We start from the raw sequence: 20,136 nt of genomic DNA, 5'->3' as shown, positions 1-20,136 counted from the left end.
TGTTTATTTCGTTATTTAAAATTTTACATAGAGTAGCAAGAAAAAGGCTATGTCTTGATTATTACTTTCTGCAATTTAATGCAACTTTGTTATTATAGAGAATACTTAATCCTTGCTTATAGAAAGACTTAAATAAGGAAGATCCATTAATTGGATGTCTATGGAAGTAGTAGCTACAATGAAGCATGTGAAGTCCTGAGGCAGGAAGAGAGGAGATGGGCTTTCCAAATTCTTGTTTAGAAAAAAAGAAAGTAATTAGGCAGACTTTCTTATGACTGTCCAAAATCCCAATACTTGCCAAGGTGTGTGACATTGTGGGATGTTCTGTTATACTATGTCAAGGGCGTTATTTGGGAATAACTTCTCTGATATTCTGGATGAAGCCTCTCTAGCACAGCAGGCTCAGTCTTCCCTGTCTGAACCAGACATGCATCTGCTGCTGTCTCCAGGAGTGCCAGCTGTCTCTCAGAGCCATGTGGTGGTCTTTAACAATTTTGTTTCATACCTCCAATCTTTCTGTCTGGCTTTCCCAAAGAAGGACTCGTTTGCAATCTCCATGTTGATGGCCCCTGGAATGTAAGGCTGCCCTTGCTTTGTTGAGTTGCTCTCAAATCTCAGGGTCAGGGACCTTGTCTTGTGTGACACCTGAACCCTATCATCTGCTGGATGTGCTTCCTCAGTTTCTGCCAGCACAACTTAGTTAATACTTTGTCCCCAAACATTGTCAAAACGTGCATAACAGCACCAACAGAGCCCTCTCGAATGGATAAAAAATTCCCACAGGACCCTGCTGGAGTGATGGCCACCAAGGGGCAGAAGACCTCACGTTTTCCTGCAGTTTTTCCACATAGCTGCCCAGCAGAGACAGTGTGCACTCAAGAAAGTACTGCAGTTTTAAAATGGGAAGAGGTGTCACAAGTTACACCTTCTACATCATTTCACATGGAACATCTCTGTAATTATGACAGGGGGGCATCCAGGAGCCTGTGCATGCTTGTGACTAGGAGAACAGTTACCTCTCCACTGAGCTCATTGCCAAGGCCATGGAGCAGGAGCACGGACAGACAGAGAAGATCTCTTGCCCTGTGTCCCAGCCAGCTGCTCTGTCCCAGGGCCTGACAGCCTCTCCAGGACATCTGCCCTTTGGGAAGAAGAAACTGTCTACATCTCCGTGGGGTTTCTCCGGGGTCGTGGGCTGGGTTTTTGTGGCAAGGATTTGAAGTGGGAAGGCATCTTCTGTGAGCAGCAGCTATCCTCATTTTGGCCAGAGCCTGTTCCAGCCAGCCCCGAGACACAGCCACTGCTGGCCAAAGCTGTGTCCACCAGCTGCCTGCTCATGGCTTTGGGGAAAAGGCCATGAGATGGACAATGAGGCCTTGGGCAGCTGGAAATGTGAACCAAAGTCTTCTCTCCTCTGCACACTGCCCTGCCAGCATGCCCCAGTGAGCTGGGGGTGCACAGGAGGCTGTGAGGGGACACAGCGGAGCAACTGATCCCCAGTGACCAGAGGAATTTCCCACAGCATGGAAATCCATGCTCAGCAATCAAACCATGGGGATGGAGGTTGGCAGGGGCTCCCTTGGCTCAGAAACTGGCTGGGCATCAGTTTGTTGTTATTCTTGGGTTTCAAGGTTTTTTTGTCCCTCTTGTGTTTTTGTTTGTTTGGTTTTGTTTTGTTTTAATTTAGTTAAACTGCTTTTATATCAACCCACCAGTGTTTTTACCTTTCTGATTCTGTCCCCCAGGACTAGGAAGTCAGTGAGTGGCTATGTGGTGCTGAGATGCCAAGCAGGAATAAATCATGACAGTCCTCTGTAAAACCATAACAGCAGTGCCCTGTCCAAACAACATCTGAATGATGGGACACAAGCAGCATCTGCAGATCAGGACTGGGGCAGGAAACAGGAGCTTTAGCTGTGGATGTTGAGAAAAAAATCGCGACTATGACAAGAAATCTCCACACAGGAAAACATCAGTATTAAAAATGGAGACAGTCACAAATACAGGAATTGTGGTACTCACAAAGACTGCCAAGTGAGCCTTCCTCTAGCCACATTTAGACACAACTGAGGTTTGTCTGGAGAGCTGAGTCATGGAGTTGTGAATTTGTGGGTTAAAACATGGAACTTTGCCATTTTTGTCTTGGTTGGTTTGGCAAACCGGCAAACGGGTCACAGCTATGCATCTCCAAGACTTGGTTCTTACCAAACTCAGTGTATGGCTGTTGCATACACTAACTAGTCTATTGAAACCTGCCACCAATGGTAAGATTATTTGAAGTGAAGAATATATTAGCTGGATCTGGCCAATCTGAGGAGATCAATTAAAAGAGGCTATGGATTTTCTTTACAAGGTAGTAGATCATATGGCAAGCTGAATAGTACAGAACTGTGTTTGGTGCAACTTCACAGATTAACTTGTTTTTATGCTCAAAATTAAAGCTTTCTTCTTGTTTCCATAGTTCACAGTTGGAGTCTGTATCTCTGGTTTGGGACAGTTTGAATTGCAACAATTTAATTCCTTAGGAAGTTAATCCTTTTCTCCTTTTAAAAAAATTTTAATGTGATTGATTAACTTACTTTAAGGATGGATTAACTGGAATGCAGTCACTAAGCTGGCACTTAGCTATTTTTTCTCCTTTTAACACTTACGGGTGGTGTCTGAAGGGATTATCACCAGGATTTAAAACCCTTGATGATTTGTAAAATTAACTATTTTCTTTTGTTCAAATGAAACAAACTCTGTCAATACAATTCAGACTGCATTGCACAGTATCAGCCCATCAGCTTTTTCCAAAGGTTACATTTTACTGTACCCACAAAGGAGCTTTTGCATGCCCAGATGCAGCCTTTGTGGATGAAAACAGCAGAAAGCCATGGTTATCACACAGATAGACAGCAGTGTGTGGTATGTTACGTATGGTATGAAGTTTGCAAACTTCACAGTTAGACCAGTGTGGCAGAAAGCACTTGCAGAAAACCCAGAATAGGATGATTCTAGTCAAGGGTGGATGAAGAAAGGTTGTCATTCTTGCCAGGTTTTTTAAATTTGAGCCATGTATTGCCAGGTTTAGTCAGCCTGACTAAGGACTTTCTTGCTCCTGTATTTCAAACTGCAGAAACTTTTAAGTGTTAATGAATTGAGCAGAAAAAGAATCCACATAAAGCTTAAAATCACATTACCTGAATTCCTGTGAAAAGTACTGTAATACTTGGTAGCTCCTTAGGAATATAAGAAGAAATTAATGAACTGAGAAAGGAGAAAAAGTTGAACTCAATGCCACACATTTAATTTCAAACCATTTGCTTTTGGCAACACAGCTTTAAAAATTTCCATGCTGTAACTATTAATGGAAAAACCTTTCTGCTGGCAAGGCAGATAGAAAATCTCCCTGCAGCTTCCACAATCTCTTCTGTCTCCTGTGGAAAAAAAAAATTCTTGGTAAGAAAACTTTTTCTGGAGAGAGTTTCAGGTAAATATGACAGTTACTGAGTGACATGTCTGAAATGAGCCATCAGGGACTATCACTGTGTTTCACCTCTTCCCCTCCATCATCTCAGAAAACATCCTGACCAAGTGCACATGGGCAGCACAGCCTGTGGAGGTAATCAAGGACATCCACCTACTGCAGGAATTCCAAGACACAAATAATTGTGTGCCCCTAGCCTTGTTCAGTTGTGGGGAGTTCTGATTTACAATTTACACAGACTTGGCTCTTTCTACCCAATGGGTGTACTGTGCCTGTTTTTAATATCATCTGGAGATAACCACAACAGAAATAATAACTAAGTAAAAGGGGGGTTGGGTGCTTTAAAAAACAAACAGAAATTGCATTTGTGATATGCCATGATATTGATATTCCATAGCTACAGCAATAACCTTCAGACTGCTCCTCACTGCCACACAGAGTTGGGATGTATGTGCCGGAAGGTTTAGAGGAAAAATAGTGCATTAGATTGAAACCTGCACTGGGGCTGCAGTTTTAAATGGTGCTATAGGAGGAAACCTTCCCTAGGATGTCATGTGCCCAGCTTTTCTTTTGGATAAGGTAAATAATGCATAGTTAGAGTGCAGGAACAATTGATTTTGCAAATTGTTAAATAAATACTAATAAAATGAGATAAATTTAACAGATTCTGGAATGCCAATGAAAAGTTTTGAAACCAGTGCTGAGTAAGCACAGAACTGCTGAGGTACCTGGCCTGAAAAATCTCCTCCTGCATGTTGCAAAAATGTATCTGCTTTCTTTACATCAACTCATTTGCATTAAAATCAGCCACAACTGATTTTAATGCAAATGAGTTGATATAAAGAAAGCAGATATTTTTCTTTTCTCTTCCCTCACAATTATATTTTACTCATTTACAGTTAGTCCAGAACTCAGACCTAGAAGAGCATGAAAAATTTACCACTGACTGGAAAAAAAAATTGTTTAAATGGATCATTTGATTCTTCCTGGCCTGATTACAGGAATACAAATAAGAAATTATTCTGTGACAATCAATGTGGCTGTAGGAAAGTAATTTCAATATAACCATGAAAATCTATCACCCTGTGAGATACAAGATTGCCATAAGTAAATGTTGGTCTATTCCCCTCATTTCCACTTTCCATGAACAACACTGGAATGTAAAGTTAAACCCGGTGTGTTCTAACCTTGCATTGCAAATAAGGCCTTCCTGGGGCTCCTGTACACTCTGCTGTTGGAGGCACCTGCCCAAGTGTGTGCGGGGGGAGAGGGACACAAAGCCACAAGATTTCTCAGTAGGATGGTGCTCAGGAAGAGGCAGGGGTGCCATTCCTCAGCAACAGCCGTGGCAAAAATCGGGATGTGGTGTGGAGAGAAAGCTAATGAGGACAACCACACTGGCTGTGCAGAGAAGAGCACTTGAGGGTCCTTGGACGTACTACAAAGCCACATGGAACAGAAAATAGTTGAGCCTTTATGTGCACCTTTGCAATAGGTAATATCCCAAATTCAGCCTGATCCAAGAGTTAGGTGAAAGTTTTTTGATGGGTCACTAACTTCATGACACTGTACAGGATTAACTTTTTCTAACCATAAAGGACCTTTGGGAATGCAGATGACACAAAACTCTTCCCAAAACCTTTTTAATCTCTAAACCTTTTTCTTGTCACCAGTTCTCTGAAAGTCCCTAAAGTGTGTGCTTCTGGTACAACACTCCTGGTTCTATTAGTGGTGTTTGCTGTTGGGATAATGTAAGGTAACTCCAATTATCCTTTACTTATTCCTGCCAGTAAGAAAACAACCTGCCCTGCTCTGTTATGCTGCTAGACTGGTTACTGATGGTTGCAACAATGGTGGTGTACAGGACATTTAGATGATCCAAGGTAAGTCCCAGGACTTCTTGAGGAAACACCTCATGGATGATCAGCTGAGTGAGATTTTGTAACTAAGGATGCATGAAATGTGTAGAGGTTTTCTAGCAATAAAATTCTACAGAAAAGATGGGATTTTTTTTTTTCTTTTTAAATGTGAAGATAGAAGATTATGGACTTTGTAAATTTAAATTAAGTTTTCATTACCTATCAATGAAGGGGTCCCAAAAGTTGTGGAAACTTGAAACTGTCTGAATCTGTATTTGAAGTTCAAGTTAGCCAGTTTAACTTTAGAGGAGAATCACACATGGGCTCTTGCAATTTAGGTGCAACAAACACAACTTCCCCGAAAGCTTGAAGTGTCGGCTTGTGCCAGTTTGTGCTTTAAAGTGAATGTCTGCTTTGGAAAAGCGATATCTAAAACCAGCAGTGTAGTTTTCCAAGTTTTAGGTGTGATACAACTGAATTTTAGAACAGGACCTCAGCTTTGGCAGCATAATCTGAGATCTTTCCCCTGAGCTTGATTCTTGTCCATAAAATTCTGATCTTATTTCTGTTTAACAAGACTTAAATTTGAACCTTTGATACATAAGCCTATTTAACAGCAGGCTTGCTTAGTGGACAGAGTAACTTGAGAGGAAAAGGCTAGCACAGGAGTTCGGGCTCTTAAAACATGAGCCGGAGGTGATTGCAGCTCACCCTCCCTGCTCTAATACAGCTTCTTGCAGCTCTTTGCTGCTAAAGCAAAACTGGTTCATTTCTAAAATGTAACAGCAGATTTGCTGATGGTGTTTCCAAACTATTACCTTTCAAGATTTATTTTTACAGTGTTTTGTGGCTTCTGATACTGCAAATGTCTTGTCACTATTCACCATGTAAGCTACAGACATAAATCAGCCTTATATGATGGAGTCTCAGTGCAAGGTAAGTGGAAGCACTGGGACAATTATAATTTTGAAAATGTTCCTAACAGAAGACACCTACATTAGTTACCCTTTATTTAATAAATGTTTTGCTGGTTTATCTTCAGGAACATGGAGATAGTGGAGAAAGCTCTGACAGAAATGACATGGAGTTTTTGAGTGACAAAAGACACCTTGGGGTACAGAGTGTTGAAGAACAATAAAGAATACAATGTTTTTCTCACAATGTGCTTTTGCAAATATGAGTGAAGTTTCAGAATATGACCCAAGAAGTGTCTCAACAACTAAACACTGATTGCTGCTGTTCCAATATATGTCTGATTAAAGTAAATGAATAGGCTAAGAGTGAATTCTTAGTCACTTGTGGCACAACACATCCCCTCCCTTTGCCCAGCCAGCAAGATTTAATGTGAAGTACAGAAAAAACCATAATCATGGAAGAGAAAGGGAGTTTTGTGAGGAAGAACATGACAGTGGCATCTATTGCTTTATTTAATCTAGAGGGATTGCTGGAGCTTGTCATCTGATTCCCATTAACTGAAGCTCTTGTTTTCTGATGCATGGGTCTTGGAACTGTCATTAGCTGATGACTTCTGAACATGGGAAGCTTCCTGCTTGGGCCATTACAAAGGAATTCAAAATCCTGATGTCTCTAAACCAGCCTGCCTCTTTCAGTCTGGGCAAATGTAGATTTTTTTTTTTCCTCACTCCTCAAAGTAACCGAGTGGAAACAGAAAGAGCTTTGGCTAACTGGAAACATGTAAAATTTACCTATATTCAGCAAAGCAAGTAGTTGAACATTAAAAATAGTGATTTTCTTAATTCTTACACTCCAGGTTCCATATTTTTGTTGCAGAATAAAGTGTTGGTTCAGTATTCATAAAGAAGGTAGATTTACTTTATAGATCAACTAATCTAATAAAAGAAGAATACTTTTATTCTAGTTGATATGCTGCTGCAGTAATCTCCTATGAGATACTTAATATTGTCCTAAACTACTCTTGGTTACACATTTTTGTTTACTAGTGTGCCTGAAGAAAGTGAGGGGAACCACTGGATTATTTAAAGTACTATGCAAGACAAGTTTTCTGGACATGTTTTGAAGGGATATTTAAATTATGCTTTTGCCAGACATTTTCATGGTAGTTGAGAAAAAGCATGCCCAAAATTTGGCATGGGCCTGTGTGGTTTCTGGCTAGCTAAACAGTATAAACAAAATTTTCCAGCCACTGGGCTGTCAGTTGAAAATGCAAATCAGTTGCCTCCCCTACTTTTTCCTTTTCCCTCCTTTTTTTTGAAAAGAAAATGTCAGTCTGAGTGTAATGGTATAAAGCATGGGGATATTTAGAAGGGCAGTATATCCTCCAAAAAGCTGTTTTCTCTCTCAGCTAGGGAAAACCAAGACAGAAATACAATCACTGAAAGCAGACATTTCACATTCATCCACATGCAAATCGCCACCTTAAGCCATGCTTGAGTCTAACAGGAAAGATTGGAAGTGACACAACCTCCAAAGCAAAACTGAGAGCTCAGTCTTTTTCTGCATAACATGTGCTGTGATTGAAAGTTGTTCATTTTTCAACTCTCTCACCAACTAGCTGCTGAGTGTCTCATTTCCCTGGCGGTTCTGCTTTTTCCTAATTTCAGAATTGGAGAGTTGAATTTGTCACTTTTTGGCTCCTACTGTATAAACCAGTGGTCAGACTCAATAAGTGCTCCAGCTAAGATAGCATGGTGGTTTTTGGTGTTTTTTTTTTTTTTTTTTTTTGTTTTTTTTTTTTTGTTGTTGTTGTTTTGTTTTGTTTTGTTTTGTTTTTTTCTTTTAATTCCACTTCTCTTTAGAATCATATGCCCACTGGAGAGAGAACTTTTACAGCTATGCTGTTCCTTGTTAATGTTCTGAATGACATCTTTCAGTGAGAGCTCTGATTTTTTGTTTCAGCTAAGGCTGCTAGCACTGTCTAGGGGAGGCTACTGTCCTGACTGTACATGATAAACCTTGGGAAAGAACAGCTATTTCCCTCATTAGTTTTGATGTTTCACTGCAAGGCAGAAAATGCCCACACTGCCCCTTTGCTCACAGAGCTGTGTTTGTCTTTAGCTTGATTTCATAGGTAAGCAAAGCATAACAGAGGAGGCCTGTGGTGATCAATTTCTGTCTGGGTCATATCCACCCCGTCCAAGCTTTTGGCAGACTTGGGCAGTCTTCTGCAGTTTAAGGATTGACAGATTGTCTCTAGCTACTGCTGAGAGGCAGATATTTTCTAGTCGTTGACAAAAAAGAAAGAAAAAGAAATTCTGGATCCCAGGCTATGTCCTTGCTAACCATTTAAAATGCTTTTTCTGGAGAATACCCAGTGCTCATCAAACTGGATATTTGATGTGCAATAATCAAAGTGCTCAAACTTGCAACGAGGGGCTCTAACATAGCATTCCAACAAGCTGCAATAAATGCTTTGACAAAAACCACACACTCTCTGAAATGAAATCTTATTTACTGTGGTGTTATTAAAGTGCTAAACAAACAGACAAACTCAGGAGGGCTGCTAGGATGTGGGTGAATAAATAAGCTTTGATGCTAATGTCAGTCAATGCTAATTTCTATCCTTTGAAGAAAGTGTGATAAACACAGCTGTCAGAATTGTGATCTGAAATTACTCTAATTAAATTAGATTTTACTAAAATGAAAGCAGCACCTTGTTTTGTTTCCTCTTTAGCTGAACCAATTCAGAAAATAGTGACTTTCCAGTTCTTTCATGGCCAGGAAGGAAAGGTAAGATTTGTTACATATAAACAAGGATCTGAATATGCACAATTGTATAGAATTCCATATTCATGTTCCTTTTGTTGTATTTGCTACCCACAATTAGCATCTTAATTTAGAATCTGAGATCTTCAAGGGGGGATTATCTGTACTGGCCATTAAGTGATTTCTCTGCAGTATTATGGGGAGGTGACATAATTCTGTCATGTGCATCTCTCAAGTATATGTGTTACAGTAAAAGACAGACAAGGGTGTTTTAAGGTTAAGAACTATTTCACTAGTGATGAGAATAATAACTAGCCATCACTGTAAAGAAAGGCATGAAGGGATAAAATACATAAACCTGAAGTTAGATGATCTCTGGATAACCTTTCATCTTTTGTCTCTTCCTCAAAAATCACCTTGTTTCTCTTTGTACATGGATAGAAAGACCTGTCACTCCAAGCCTTGCAAATTTACTTTGTAAATGAAATTGCCATTTGGCTTAGATCTGGGGAGCCACTCCTTTTCAGTAGAGCTGAAAATGAAGGTGATAAATTATTTCAGTGCTTTGTTTTTAATGAGACCACTATTTTACAAAACAGTCTAATTAATTACAGAGAACAGCATAGCCAAAAATAAATAACTGATATAACTACATGTTTGATTTGCGAGTGCTATTGATTTTAATTTAATTATTGTAAAAGAGAGCTATGCCAGAATTTAGTGCCATAAAAGAAAAATATGAATTTGTATACTGCTAGATTTATATAGAAAAATATTATATGAATATACTTTCTACTGGTGCTATCTGTCAATGCATTAATTATAGCGAATCGATCTGATGAGGAGAAATTCGATTAATTACACCGTCTCTTCCATGAGTGGGCACTAGATGGCAGTAAAAGATAGGAGCTGGGGTGTGGAAATTTTCTTGATGCTCGTGCACTTCAGTGGAGGATCACTACATTAATATCCTGTAATCTATTCTTTGGGTGGGGTGGGGGGGGGGGGGGAGGAAGAAAGAAAGAGTAGAAAGAGTCATAGGAATTACAAAAGCTTTATTGCATGACTCAGTTGTTTCTAGAGTCTATGGAAGAAATTGGTACAATTAGAGGCAAAGTGGCAGAACATGATATTCAGTGACCAGGGCTGACAGCAAAGTCCTTTGCAGATGGGAGAAATGTAATTTTCTCTCTCTCTCTTGGTCATGTTGCTTCACAGAAAAATCTCCTCCAGAATTCATATGCTCCCTCCATGTCACCACAGCGCTCCTTGAGTGCAGTTCTAGTCCCAAACTTGACGGTGTTAAAAACATCAATTTTAACAACATTTTACACTCTGATTCTGACCCATCTGACCAAAGGCAAACCCTTGGGCTGGTGGAGGAGACACAGCAATGGTTGTGTTCAGGAGGAGGCCTGGGTCAGAACTGGAGATTACAACGAGCCCTCAATAAAAACCACTCCAAATGAACCCCAGGGGGAGTATTAGCAGGGAAGGAGGGGATTGGAGTCTGACTCAGGTTGCAGACTCCAGCTCTCAAATCACTAGCAGCCTGACCCGGATATTTCACATGCTTCAGAAGGGTTTTTGGAGAGCCAATTACCCTCAGGACTGGATGAAAGTGAAACAGCTCATCATGTGCAAGGGATCACTGCAGATTATCCCATGTGTTACTATGGTTTTAAAAATTACAAAGACATACTTTTATTCCAACTACAAAAGGAAGCGCTCAAAGGTTAGGAAACTCTGCATCTGTGTTTTAGCCCATTCTGTGCACTAAATAAGACACCCTTTGGGACAGAAAAGTATGCAACCACGTAATTAAAAATTGAGGCCTATGCACAAATTGGCACAACTCGTCTGGAGCAAGCTTTTCCTAGGAATTCAGCACCAGGTTTATCCGTATAGATAATGTTGTTTGTGCAATTTTATGTGCAATATTGACATGCTTTTATACATGAAGAGTCTTATGAGTAAAAAGTTGTTCATATTTTTACAAGTTGAAAAGTTCACAAGTTAAACCAATTGCTGCCAAGTTGGAGTTCTAACTATTTATTGTTGATAATTTCATGTTGTAATCTCCTGTTAACAGTTTCCTTTTATTACCAGTAGTGCCCCGAGCCGGCCCGCCGCTGCCTGCCCGCCCGGGAGCGGCGGGGCCCCGGCCCCACCTTTCGGCGCGGGCCCGCCCCTGCCGGGAGTAGCCCGGGGGCGCCGCGGGAGCGGCGGGGCGCCCGTCCCTCAGCGCGGGTCTCGGCCGTGCTGGGGGAGCCCCGTGCGTGGTGCCCCAGGGGTGCGGACCCGTCCCGGGAGCGGCGGGGCGCCCCCCTGCCTCGGCGCGGGTCTCGGCCGCGCTGGGGGGGCCCCGCAAAGACCGGTCCAAGTCGCCGTGTTCCGCAGGGGCAGCTGCTAGCCGGCGCCCTTAGCCGGGCGTCGCCCTGCTGCTTCTGGAAGATGGCATCCAGACGGTGAAGAGGAGGGGGCATCGAATCGGCATGCAAATGACATTGGATCCAGCATGAACGGGAGAAACCCCTCAGCAAACCTAGCCAAAGCCCCCTAAAAACAACGAGCAAACACAAAATTGACTAATCTAAGTGATGTCTCGACGTGAGGAACAGAACCTAGTATCCCCTAAGACCCTTTTTTACCCCTCACCCTAACTACAGATGTCGGCTAGACAGAGGACTCCGAATGTTGAACCATACGCAGGGGATTTCCTGTGAGGACGTAAGCCCCAGCTCCACACACAGACCAGCGGACAAAGCTGCGCTCTTCCTCGTCCTCCGAGTCACTTTTGGGAGCAGCGGCGGCACGAGCGAGGACCCGTCGGTTCTCCCCACTCGAGCTGATCCTTTGTAATAAAAGCAGCATTAACAAGGAGAAAAGTCTCCTGCCCGTGCCTATTTCGAAGAGTGGTCCATCGCATGGACTCTGATCTGTGTCACTGCCTGGGATGAAACTGTCTAGGGGTCACTGTGGCCCTTGTGGTGTAATCGCCTAAGAGTAAAGGGAAATCCTTTAAACCCCAGACACGACTTTCCGACAGTTTCGATACATTATTAAAAGTGTGTCTATTAGGCTGTGGCTCTTTGGGCAGATTTGGACATGTTCCATTCATCGCAGCCACTACCCCAGGAGCCGGGCAGGCTGCTAGAGGCAGAGTGAGTCTTCACGCCACGCTCAAGATGGCGGCCCGCGGGAGCCGGGCCGGGCGCCACGCCTTCTCCGCTCCGCCGGCTGTGACTTCCGGAGGGGGCGGGAGAGGGCGTCCGTCCCATGGTAACTGCGCCACGGTGGGGACGCTGCGGCCGCCTTTCGCTTCCTGCCGCCGTCCGGCCCGCGAAGACAGGCAGCCGCCGCCTCCGGGGTCGCGCTGCCGGCAGCCGCCAGGTCGCGAGGTGAGAGGAGCCCGCCAGGGCGGGCGGGCCGACCCCGCGGGGCGGTCTTTCCGCACCGCCGAGGTACCAGGTCGGGCCGGCGGCGCCGGGGGAGGAGGAGGAGGAGGAGGTGGCGGCGGTGCTCGTGGCGGCCGCGGTGGTGGCGGCGGCCGCGGTGGTGGCGGCGGCCGCCTTGTGCTCGTGTAGCGGGGGAGGAAGCCCCGGTCCAGGGGCAGCGCCCCGGGGAGCCGCGCCCGCAGGACAGCGGCGGCCCCGCCGCGGGGAGAGCCCTGTTGGGGGCGGCGGTGCCCTTGTGTCGGCTGAGCCCTACCTTAAAATATCTTGTAAAAATGAATTAATTCTTCACCTTCACTTCTGAATCTTTTGTATTTATTTTACTGGGATCTGGAGCCTTTTTTTTCCTCCTTTATTTAAAGGAGAAAAAGCACCTAACTTTTTTCGTTCGCTACGGGCTGAGATGTGATCAGCCTTTCGCGTGCTCCTGTCCTGCCCTTTGTTCAGACATAAGGTGCTTGTAGTTGCCTATTTTATTTGTTAGGAGCAAAGACGCCTTAAGAGCAGGTATACAGGCAGTGGTTTCGAAAGGGAGCTCATATGGCACCTTTGTCTTGGGAAATAAGGATACGGTTATTCCCGACTTCTGGTCGTACAACCGATATTATAAGGTTACTCATTGCTTCCAGTGGCGGTGGAAAACGCTGGAGGTGTTGGAGAGACCATTAGGGCAGAGGTCTGTCCAGAGAGGTGTGGAAGCCTCTTCAATTTCCGGATTCAGTGCGAGCAGCCAGTTCCGATGTCTTTTGTGGAGTTGGCACCTGCAGCCAGTGCAGGAACTCTCTCTGTACCCCACTTTGGGAATGGCTTAGTTGCTGCATCAGGGACAGCTCACCTGCTGGATCTTCACATCTTCATCCTAGGAGAGATTGAGAGGATACTAGAAGTTTAATGAAAAACTTTTCTGTGAGTAAGGCAATATGACACTCCATCTCTTTTTCTCAGCCTCTGGAGGAGATGGAAAAATAGATTTTTGCAGTATGGTTGATGGTTCACGTTGCATGGATGTAAATGAGAACCAGCTTTTCAGGAAAGAGATGAAGAGCTGTAGTTACTCAAAGTGTGTCTGTACCATGTGTGTGATTTAAATGAACAAAAACTCTCTGATCAGAGTTGCAAGTAGCTTGTTATAGAATATCTGGCATGGATAAGCTGTGAAGTAGTAACAAATATTTAGGGCAAGGCATCTGTGTTGTCAGTGAGTTGATAAAAGTGCTCAGCTTAAAGAGTGTCGACTGGTGGAGCTACAGGCAAAAATGGGTGCCAGGAAGCAGATGGCATGAATTGAGACTGGAAGGAATGAGGGATTTCTTAACTGAATAAATGAATAAGAGCCTGAAGCAAGCAGCCTGCAGGGATGGGCGTGGAAGAGATCTAGTGTCAAACAGCCAAGGTGGGGCCAGGGAAAAGTGCATTAGAAAAATATAAATATTTCAGACGTTGGCATGGCACTAAGGCTGCCAGAGTTCAAGTGTTTGGACAATGCTCTCAGACACACGGTGTGATTCTTGGGGCTGTCCCATGCAGGTGTTGGACTGGATGATTCCTGTGGTTCTGTTCCAACCCAGGAGATTCTGTGATTTGTAGTCTCTTGTGGCAGATATTTAAGCTTGTAATCAAACCTTCACACTATATTAGAATGTATATAACATTTACAGATTGTATTTATTTTACTCATGTTTATGTTTTTCTCTGAATATGAAATAAATTACTTGTGCTTATTCAGTTTTTTAGTAGCTCCCAGAAACTAACTACTACTGGGGGACTGCTGTGCTGATTGCTGAATGCTTGTGTAAATTGAAACACAAAGAAGCAAACATCCAGGTAGGGGCTTTTTTTCTTAAGTAATTGTCTTTAAATGTTAAAGTAAGGAAACAAAACAGCCTTTGACACTCATGTTCTGTTTCAGAACAGAGTGGTTGAACTTTATCATTGTTGTAGAGTAGGATATTTTGGTGGTCATTAAATAGAAAGAAAAATCAAATTCCACAGGAAGATTTGTTTTCTCCTTTAGAATGAAGGGAGTGATATCTGGTAGTAATATCATAGCCTAGTTGGAGGACAGTTGTTTTGAGATTAGAAGCTCAAATATGTATGTTGGTTAGAAGCAGATGGATGTTGAAGTGGGGACTTGACTCTAGAGTGGTGCTAAGTATGGAAGAGTGCCTTTGGCACCTTGTGCCATCACTCAGGGGGGCTTTTCCCCCTTTTGAGGGACACAGTATATATGTAGGGAATAAAACTCACTGATTGGCTTTTTCCATTTTTTTTTTGCCTGCTTTTGAGCTCACTGTAGCGAAGTTAAGGTTGTTTGCCGGTTATATGAAGTGATAAATAAGGCCACAGCCATGTCTGTTGGCCTTCAAGGCACCTGGGAGAGGGCAGTGTCAGTGGCTGGGCTTTCCTGTCTGTGGAGCCAAAACTTTGCTTCAATGGATTTGCCTTCTCCAGGGCAGGGGCAGACACAACTTGAGGATGAAGCTTTCTTAGCAGAGTCTCAACATTGCTGAGAATGGGGTTTTTTTTCTCTTCAATTTTTTTTTCACTCCTTCTTTCCAAATACACTACCATCACACATTCCTGGCTCTGTTGGAGCATGCCATTTGAAGCTATTTTTGACTGCTCAGAGAATTACTGTAGCAGGAACAAAGGACAGTAATTGGGGCCTTGAGAAGAAGGTCCCAAGGGGCCTTGAGAAGAAAGAGATGGAATTCAGATTAGTAGCCTCAAAAAAAATCTTGCCGTAGAAGAGGTGAAAAGTAAGACTTTGAAAGAACAAAGGTAAAAACAACATGTGAAAACACTTAGTTCTCAAAATGTTACCCTTTCCCATGAGGAGGCTTTTTGAATGGCTTTCATAGTAATGTTTCTCATATGTTGACCATAGATTTATTTGGGCAGTAAGCTTGACTTTTTCTCTCAGCCTTTAACAGAGATGATTGATTTACTGGCTTTGATAGAGGGATAGAATTACTTTCAAACTTCAAAATACATAAGAAGCACCTCAGGTAATTAGCAAGCCTACGTCTGTCTCTCTTTAAAGTGATCAATGGCATGAATTTGGTTTGGTAATCATGGCTATTTTCTTGTTCAGCAGCCATATGGTATTTCTGAGTTTAGTGTAATTTCCTGTATGTGGTTTTTTACAGAGTCTACTGGGCTTTGGTGTGAAGTGCAGCAAAAATTAAATACTGTGGGAAGGTGTGAAAATGTTCTTATGTTAAAAGAGAGAAAAAAAAATGTTGCTTTAACTTTGGGGTAAGAGTAGATTGTAACCTCTAAATCACACTTTCAGGCAGCCTGTTATGTGAAAGCAGTACAAATTTGTAACTGCTGCTTGTATGACACTGAAGTTTTTAATGCAAATAATGATCAACAGACCAGTGTTTAGTTGTAAACAAAATACTTTTTTGTTTTTCTGTAAAAAGGAGACCCTTCTTTCAGTATTATATCCTTTTAAGGGGTTTTCTTCTTGAGGTGATACATTAATGCTGTTGTTAAATGTGTCATGACATTAATAGAACAGCCACAGCAAATTTCCGTCTTTCTGATTTTTTGAGGCCTGCAGTAATGAAAAAAGTGTGAATTGCATCTGTCACATGAGAAGTGGCTGAGGGTTGTTTAGTCTGGAGAAAAGGAGGCCCAGGAGGACCTTACTGCTTTTTACAACCACCTGAAAGGAGGTTGTTGACAGGTGGGAGTTGGTTCCTTCTCCCAGGTACCAAGTAATAGCACAAAATGAAACAGCCTCTGGTTGCTCCAGAGGAGGTTTAGATTGGATATTAGGAAAAATGTCTTCATTAAAAAGATGGGTCATGCATTGAAACAGGCTGCCCAGGGAAGTGATGGAGTCACCATCCCTAGAAGTGTTCAAAAAACACGCAGGTGTGGTGCTTACAGATGGGATTTAGTGGTGGACTTGGCCAGTGTTTGTTTAATGGTCAGACTAGATGATCTTAGAGATCTTTTCCAATTGTAATGATTCTAAGAAACTTCTGAGAAACTTTCTGGGCATCAAGAAGCATAGTCCATCTGAGCTGAGCAAAGCTAGAATTACAGAGGAGTCTGGTTGGGAAGCTCAGAGCTGTTTCTGAAGCAGTTTTATAAAGGTGGAAAATCCTGGGTTTTTTTTAAGCTGACCTTTATGCTAATAAATAGCAGCTTAAATTTCTCTGTGGGAGATTCTCCAGCATGCAATATTAACAGAAATAAATCTGTCTGGGAGAGTTGTGGGAAGGGGAACCAGTGTCAGATGATGATCTTGGAAGGAGATCTGGAAGTGGAAGCATTTCAAATAAGGGGAGTGGGGCAAAGAAAAGCAGCAAAAGTGGTATTGGGAAATGGAATGGGGCAAAGCCCGGGATCACAGAAGAGTAAAAGTTGCTAATGGTGTTGTAGACTAGTGTAGACCTTGTGAGCATAGTTTTCTGGTTAGTAAAGGTAGCATTGAGGAGAGACAGAGGAAGAAACTGTGTGGGATACAGTCAGGTAAGTGCCATTTAAAATTAAGTAGAAATACATCTGTAAGGCACCAGAGAAAAAATTAGTGATTGTAAGGTGCATATTCTTGGAGTGTGTGGAAGGAAATGAGAATAAGGGCATCTGGAGCCAATTCCTGTGAGGGGGGAGAACCTTACTGCAGAGGTGGGGAAGTAGAGGTCTTGTGATATGGAGACAGCCTAACACTTGCAGCCCCAAATGAGAGAAGCTGTATGGTAACCTAGGGGCATGTCAGTGTGCCATGCTGGGTGTTCTCATTGATGCAGAGGCCAGAGTGCTGCTCACAGTGTGTGCAGCTTATAGAAGCTGTGAAAGAAACATTCTTTTTGTTCTCTCTGTTCTTATTTCTCCCCCCATCTTTATCCTCTGTAGGAGACATGAAAAACTTGCTTTCATGGGTTGGTACAGGCAGCATATGACTGGAAATAACATCTTTCTGCATTCAAATTTCTGAAGAAAGGTCTTGCTGTGTATCTTTTTGTATAGCATTGTTGTTTTTGTAGAAACAGATAAACCCAGCATGATAAACACATTCTTGTGCTGTCTATAGTACAACATAACTCTTGTGCTGTGTAACACAAATTAATAAAAATGACTGAATTAAGCCCTAACTAATAGCAGATGGAAACTGTGGTTTAGTCTTGTGTAATCTTTCCTTGTTAATGAACTTCACATGCAGATGAAATGGGAGGGAGATAGGCTTTAATAAGGGAAAATGTTTGCCGTGTCATCTGAGAACACTTATGCTCCTGGGTGAAGCTTGTGTGCTCAGCAGTACTCCTTTCTTGTGCAGACCCAGAGTGTTTAGAAATTAAACTTGTTACTCCTGGGATGACAAGAATATATCCCCCTCCTAGAGCTTTAATTCTTATCTTTCCTCTTTATGTAAACTGGGTTGGTCACGGGCTGTAAACAGCCTTGTTTTAGACTTTGTCATTGCCATCCTTGCATGTGATAAGGCGTGCCTGCTGGAGCTGAACCAGGAAGTCAGTCTCAAAGGCACTAAGGTTTATTGCCACAGCTAATACTGGGCTTGTGCCTTGCTTTTTTGAAAGCATCCTGTCTGCTGTTTACTGAGTGTTTGAAGAGAGTCTCGAGGAGAATTGTTTCAGGTTTCACAGTTTAGGTACAGCATCATCTTCCTGTGACTTGTACATATTCTGGTCATGAATATGCTTGAAAAATATTTTAGATCTAAAGTGACTCACTTAAGAAATTGTTTCTTTGAATGCATCTCTCTTTAAGGCTTTTTTTCCAATACCTTGTTTATTTGTAACATAAATTTTCTTTAACTTATAGAAGATTCATCTGCTGATGAGCTGCCTTTTGTGAAGTGTTTGTGATTAAGTATTTATAGACAGGATTGAGCATCGGTAGTGAGATTTGAGAAGACGCATTTTGTAAACACAAAACCCATTCTACCTGGAATGTGAGTGGAATGGTACAGCTAAGATTACACTTGTGCTTTGGGTATTGTTGGAATTAAAGCTGGGAGTTTTGGAGCATGTTTATTAGTTTTTTTGCAAAGCCTCAATTGTGGTCTTCTGCACTTTCTTATTACTTGTTGTAAGACCTAGAGGGTCCTTGATACTTACAAGCTTAGACTGAAAATGCTTTTAGACTTGATGTGAACTTAAAAGACTTTCTTAGGAATTTTCTCCCTGTTGTGTTTACTGAAAGTAGTTGCTATGCTCAGCAATGCAGCTGATAAGATCCATTTCTAATTGTAAAAGTATTTAATATTGAAACACCCCTCTTGGGCAGCAGTTCTTGAAGTTGCATCAAAACTGGGTGATGTGGAGATATCTTTGGGTGGGAGGAAGGAAGAGGGGATTTTGAGAACTAGGTAATTAATTAAAGATTGCTGTGGTTATGATGTTTTAGGCTTAGAAAATTACAGAGTGCTATGCCACATACTTTGAATATGCAAGTTAAAATATTTTCTTTAATACATATGCTGTTCTAAATAATTATATAAAGATGAAGGGAATTTTTGCCTTGTGGAATAAACTTTACCCTAGTCTTAAACATATGTTCTCACTTATTGTTGATAGCTTCTTTACTACTATAAAAAACTACAGTAGGTATTGCAAGAATTCAGTAACTTAACACTTTGAAGTTGAGTCCTGTGAAATGTATGTCATGCTGATAGCTTTATAAAAACATAATGCAATTAAAACTAAAATCCATTATTAAAGCTAAAAGTAAGATAATTTATATAGTTTAGAACTCACTCCTGTGGCAGTGAAGTCTAAGATCTTGAATAGTCCTGTACGCTTTCTGGGTCTGAATTAGGCATCAGGTATTTTCTTTGACAGTGAAACTTTACAAACAAGATTTGCTTTAAGGGTTTTGAAAATGTCATTGTCTAATAATGTTTATGGACCATGACAGCTGAAGAAAGTAGTTGTGGATGACTGTGAGCTGTAACTGGGGGGTTTTTGTGTTACTGCTTAACTGTTGCATCAGTAAACTGCTTTTCTTTGGTGTCAAACAAAGCCAGTTTGATCTGCTGCAAACTGAGTACTTTGGCAGCTTTTTCTCTGTTAAAAAAGTGATGGAGGTGGCATTAGTGGGAAAACAATTACTTGCTTTGTAAGTAGTGAAACTGAGTTATGACTAAGTGTATTGATTTGCCTGGCCAACACAAACTCCAGACAATTTTTTTTTTCATGGCCTTTCCATAAGAGGGTTACATGGTGGTTTGTTATTTCCCTGTACATGGCTGAATTTTACAAACCAAACCGCTTTCTGGGGAAATTGAAAGGGGGTGTGAATTTATTTTTTTAATAGATTTTGATCATGATGTGTAATGTTGAGTGGATTAGGGAAGACTTGTGCCTCTCTTAGCTTCTGTTACTTTGCAAAGCTCTTTAACTTCTCCTCTTTTATGGCTTTACTAATTGCATACACAATAAAGAAGTTACTGACTTGCAAAAAGATAAGATTTTCTATTTTTGTTTTTACTACCTAGGTAGGAGAAATTGCATCTCTTCCCTTGTGCCAAACATGATTTTGTTTTTTCTTAAACTGGCATCTTATCCTCAAACCCCCAAAGGCAATTTGAATATGCTGTTAAGAGTTCTTAGCTGATTTTAGAACTTAGGATGCTGTGTATCTGTAGAATCTACAAGTTGAAGGCTGCTAAAACTTTAAAACCCACAAACAG

At 41.9% G+C, this 20,136-nt stretch overlaps 1 protein-coding gene across 2 annotated transcripts in view; it reads left to right on the top strand.

Moving 5' to 3' along the window:
* Window positions 1–12,294: 12,294 nt before the first annotated feature.
* DISP1 (dispatched RND transporter family member 1) overlaps window positions 12,295–20,136 on the top strand; it is an 85,441-nt gene continuing 77,599 nt past the window's right edge. Inside the window, exon 1 of one of the 2 annotated variants that reach the window (XM_058020181.1) lies at window positions 12,295–12,413. The gene's annotated coding sequence lies outside the window, so the exon portion shown is untranslated. The remainder of the gene's footprint in view (window positions 12,414–20,136) is intronic. The other variant, XM_058020184.1, reaches the window with a different exon arrangement.

This window comes from Melospiza georgiana, chromosome 3 (genome assembly GCF_028018845.1).
Source record: "Melospiza georgiana isolate bMelGeo1 chromosome 3, bMelGeo1.pri, whole genome shotgun sequence".
NCBI classification, from domain to species: domain Eukaryota; kingdom Metazoa; phylum Chordata; class Aves; order Passeriformes; family Passerellidae; genus Melospiza; species Melospiza georgiana.
Note: the sequence above shows the minus strand (reverse complement) of the source record. Positions and strands in the feature narration are given on the sequence as shown.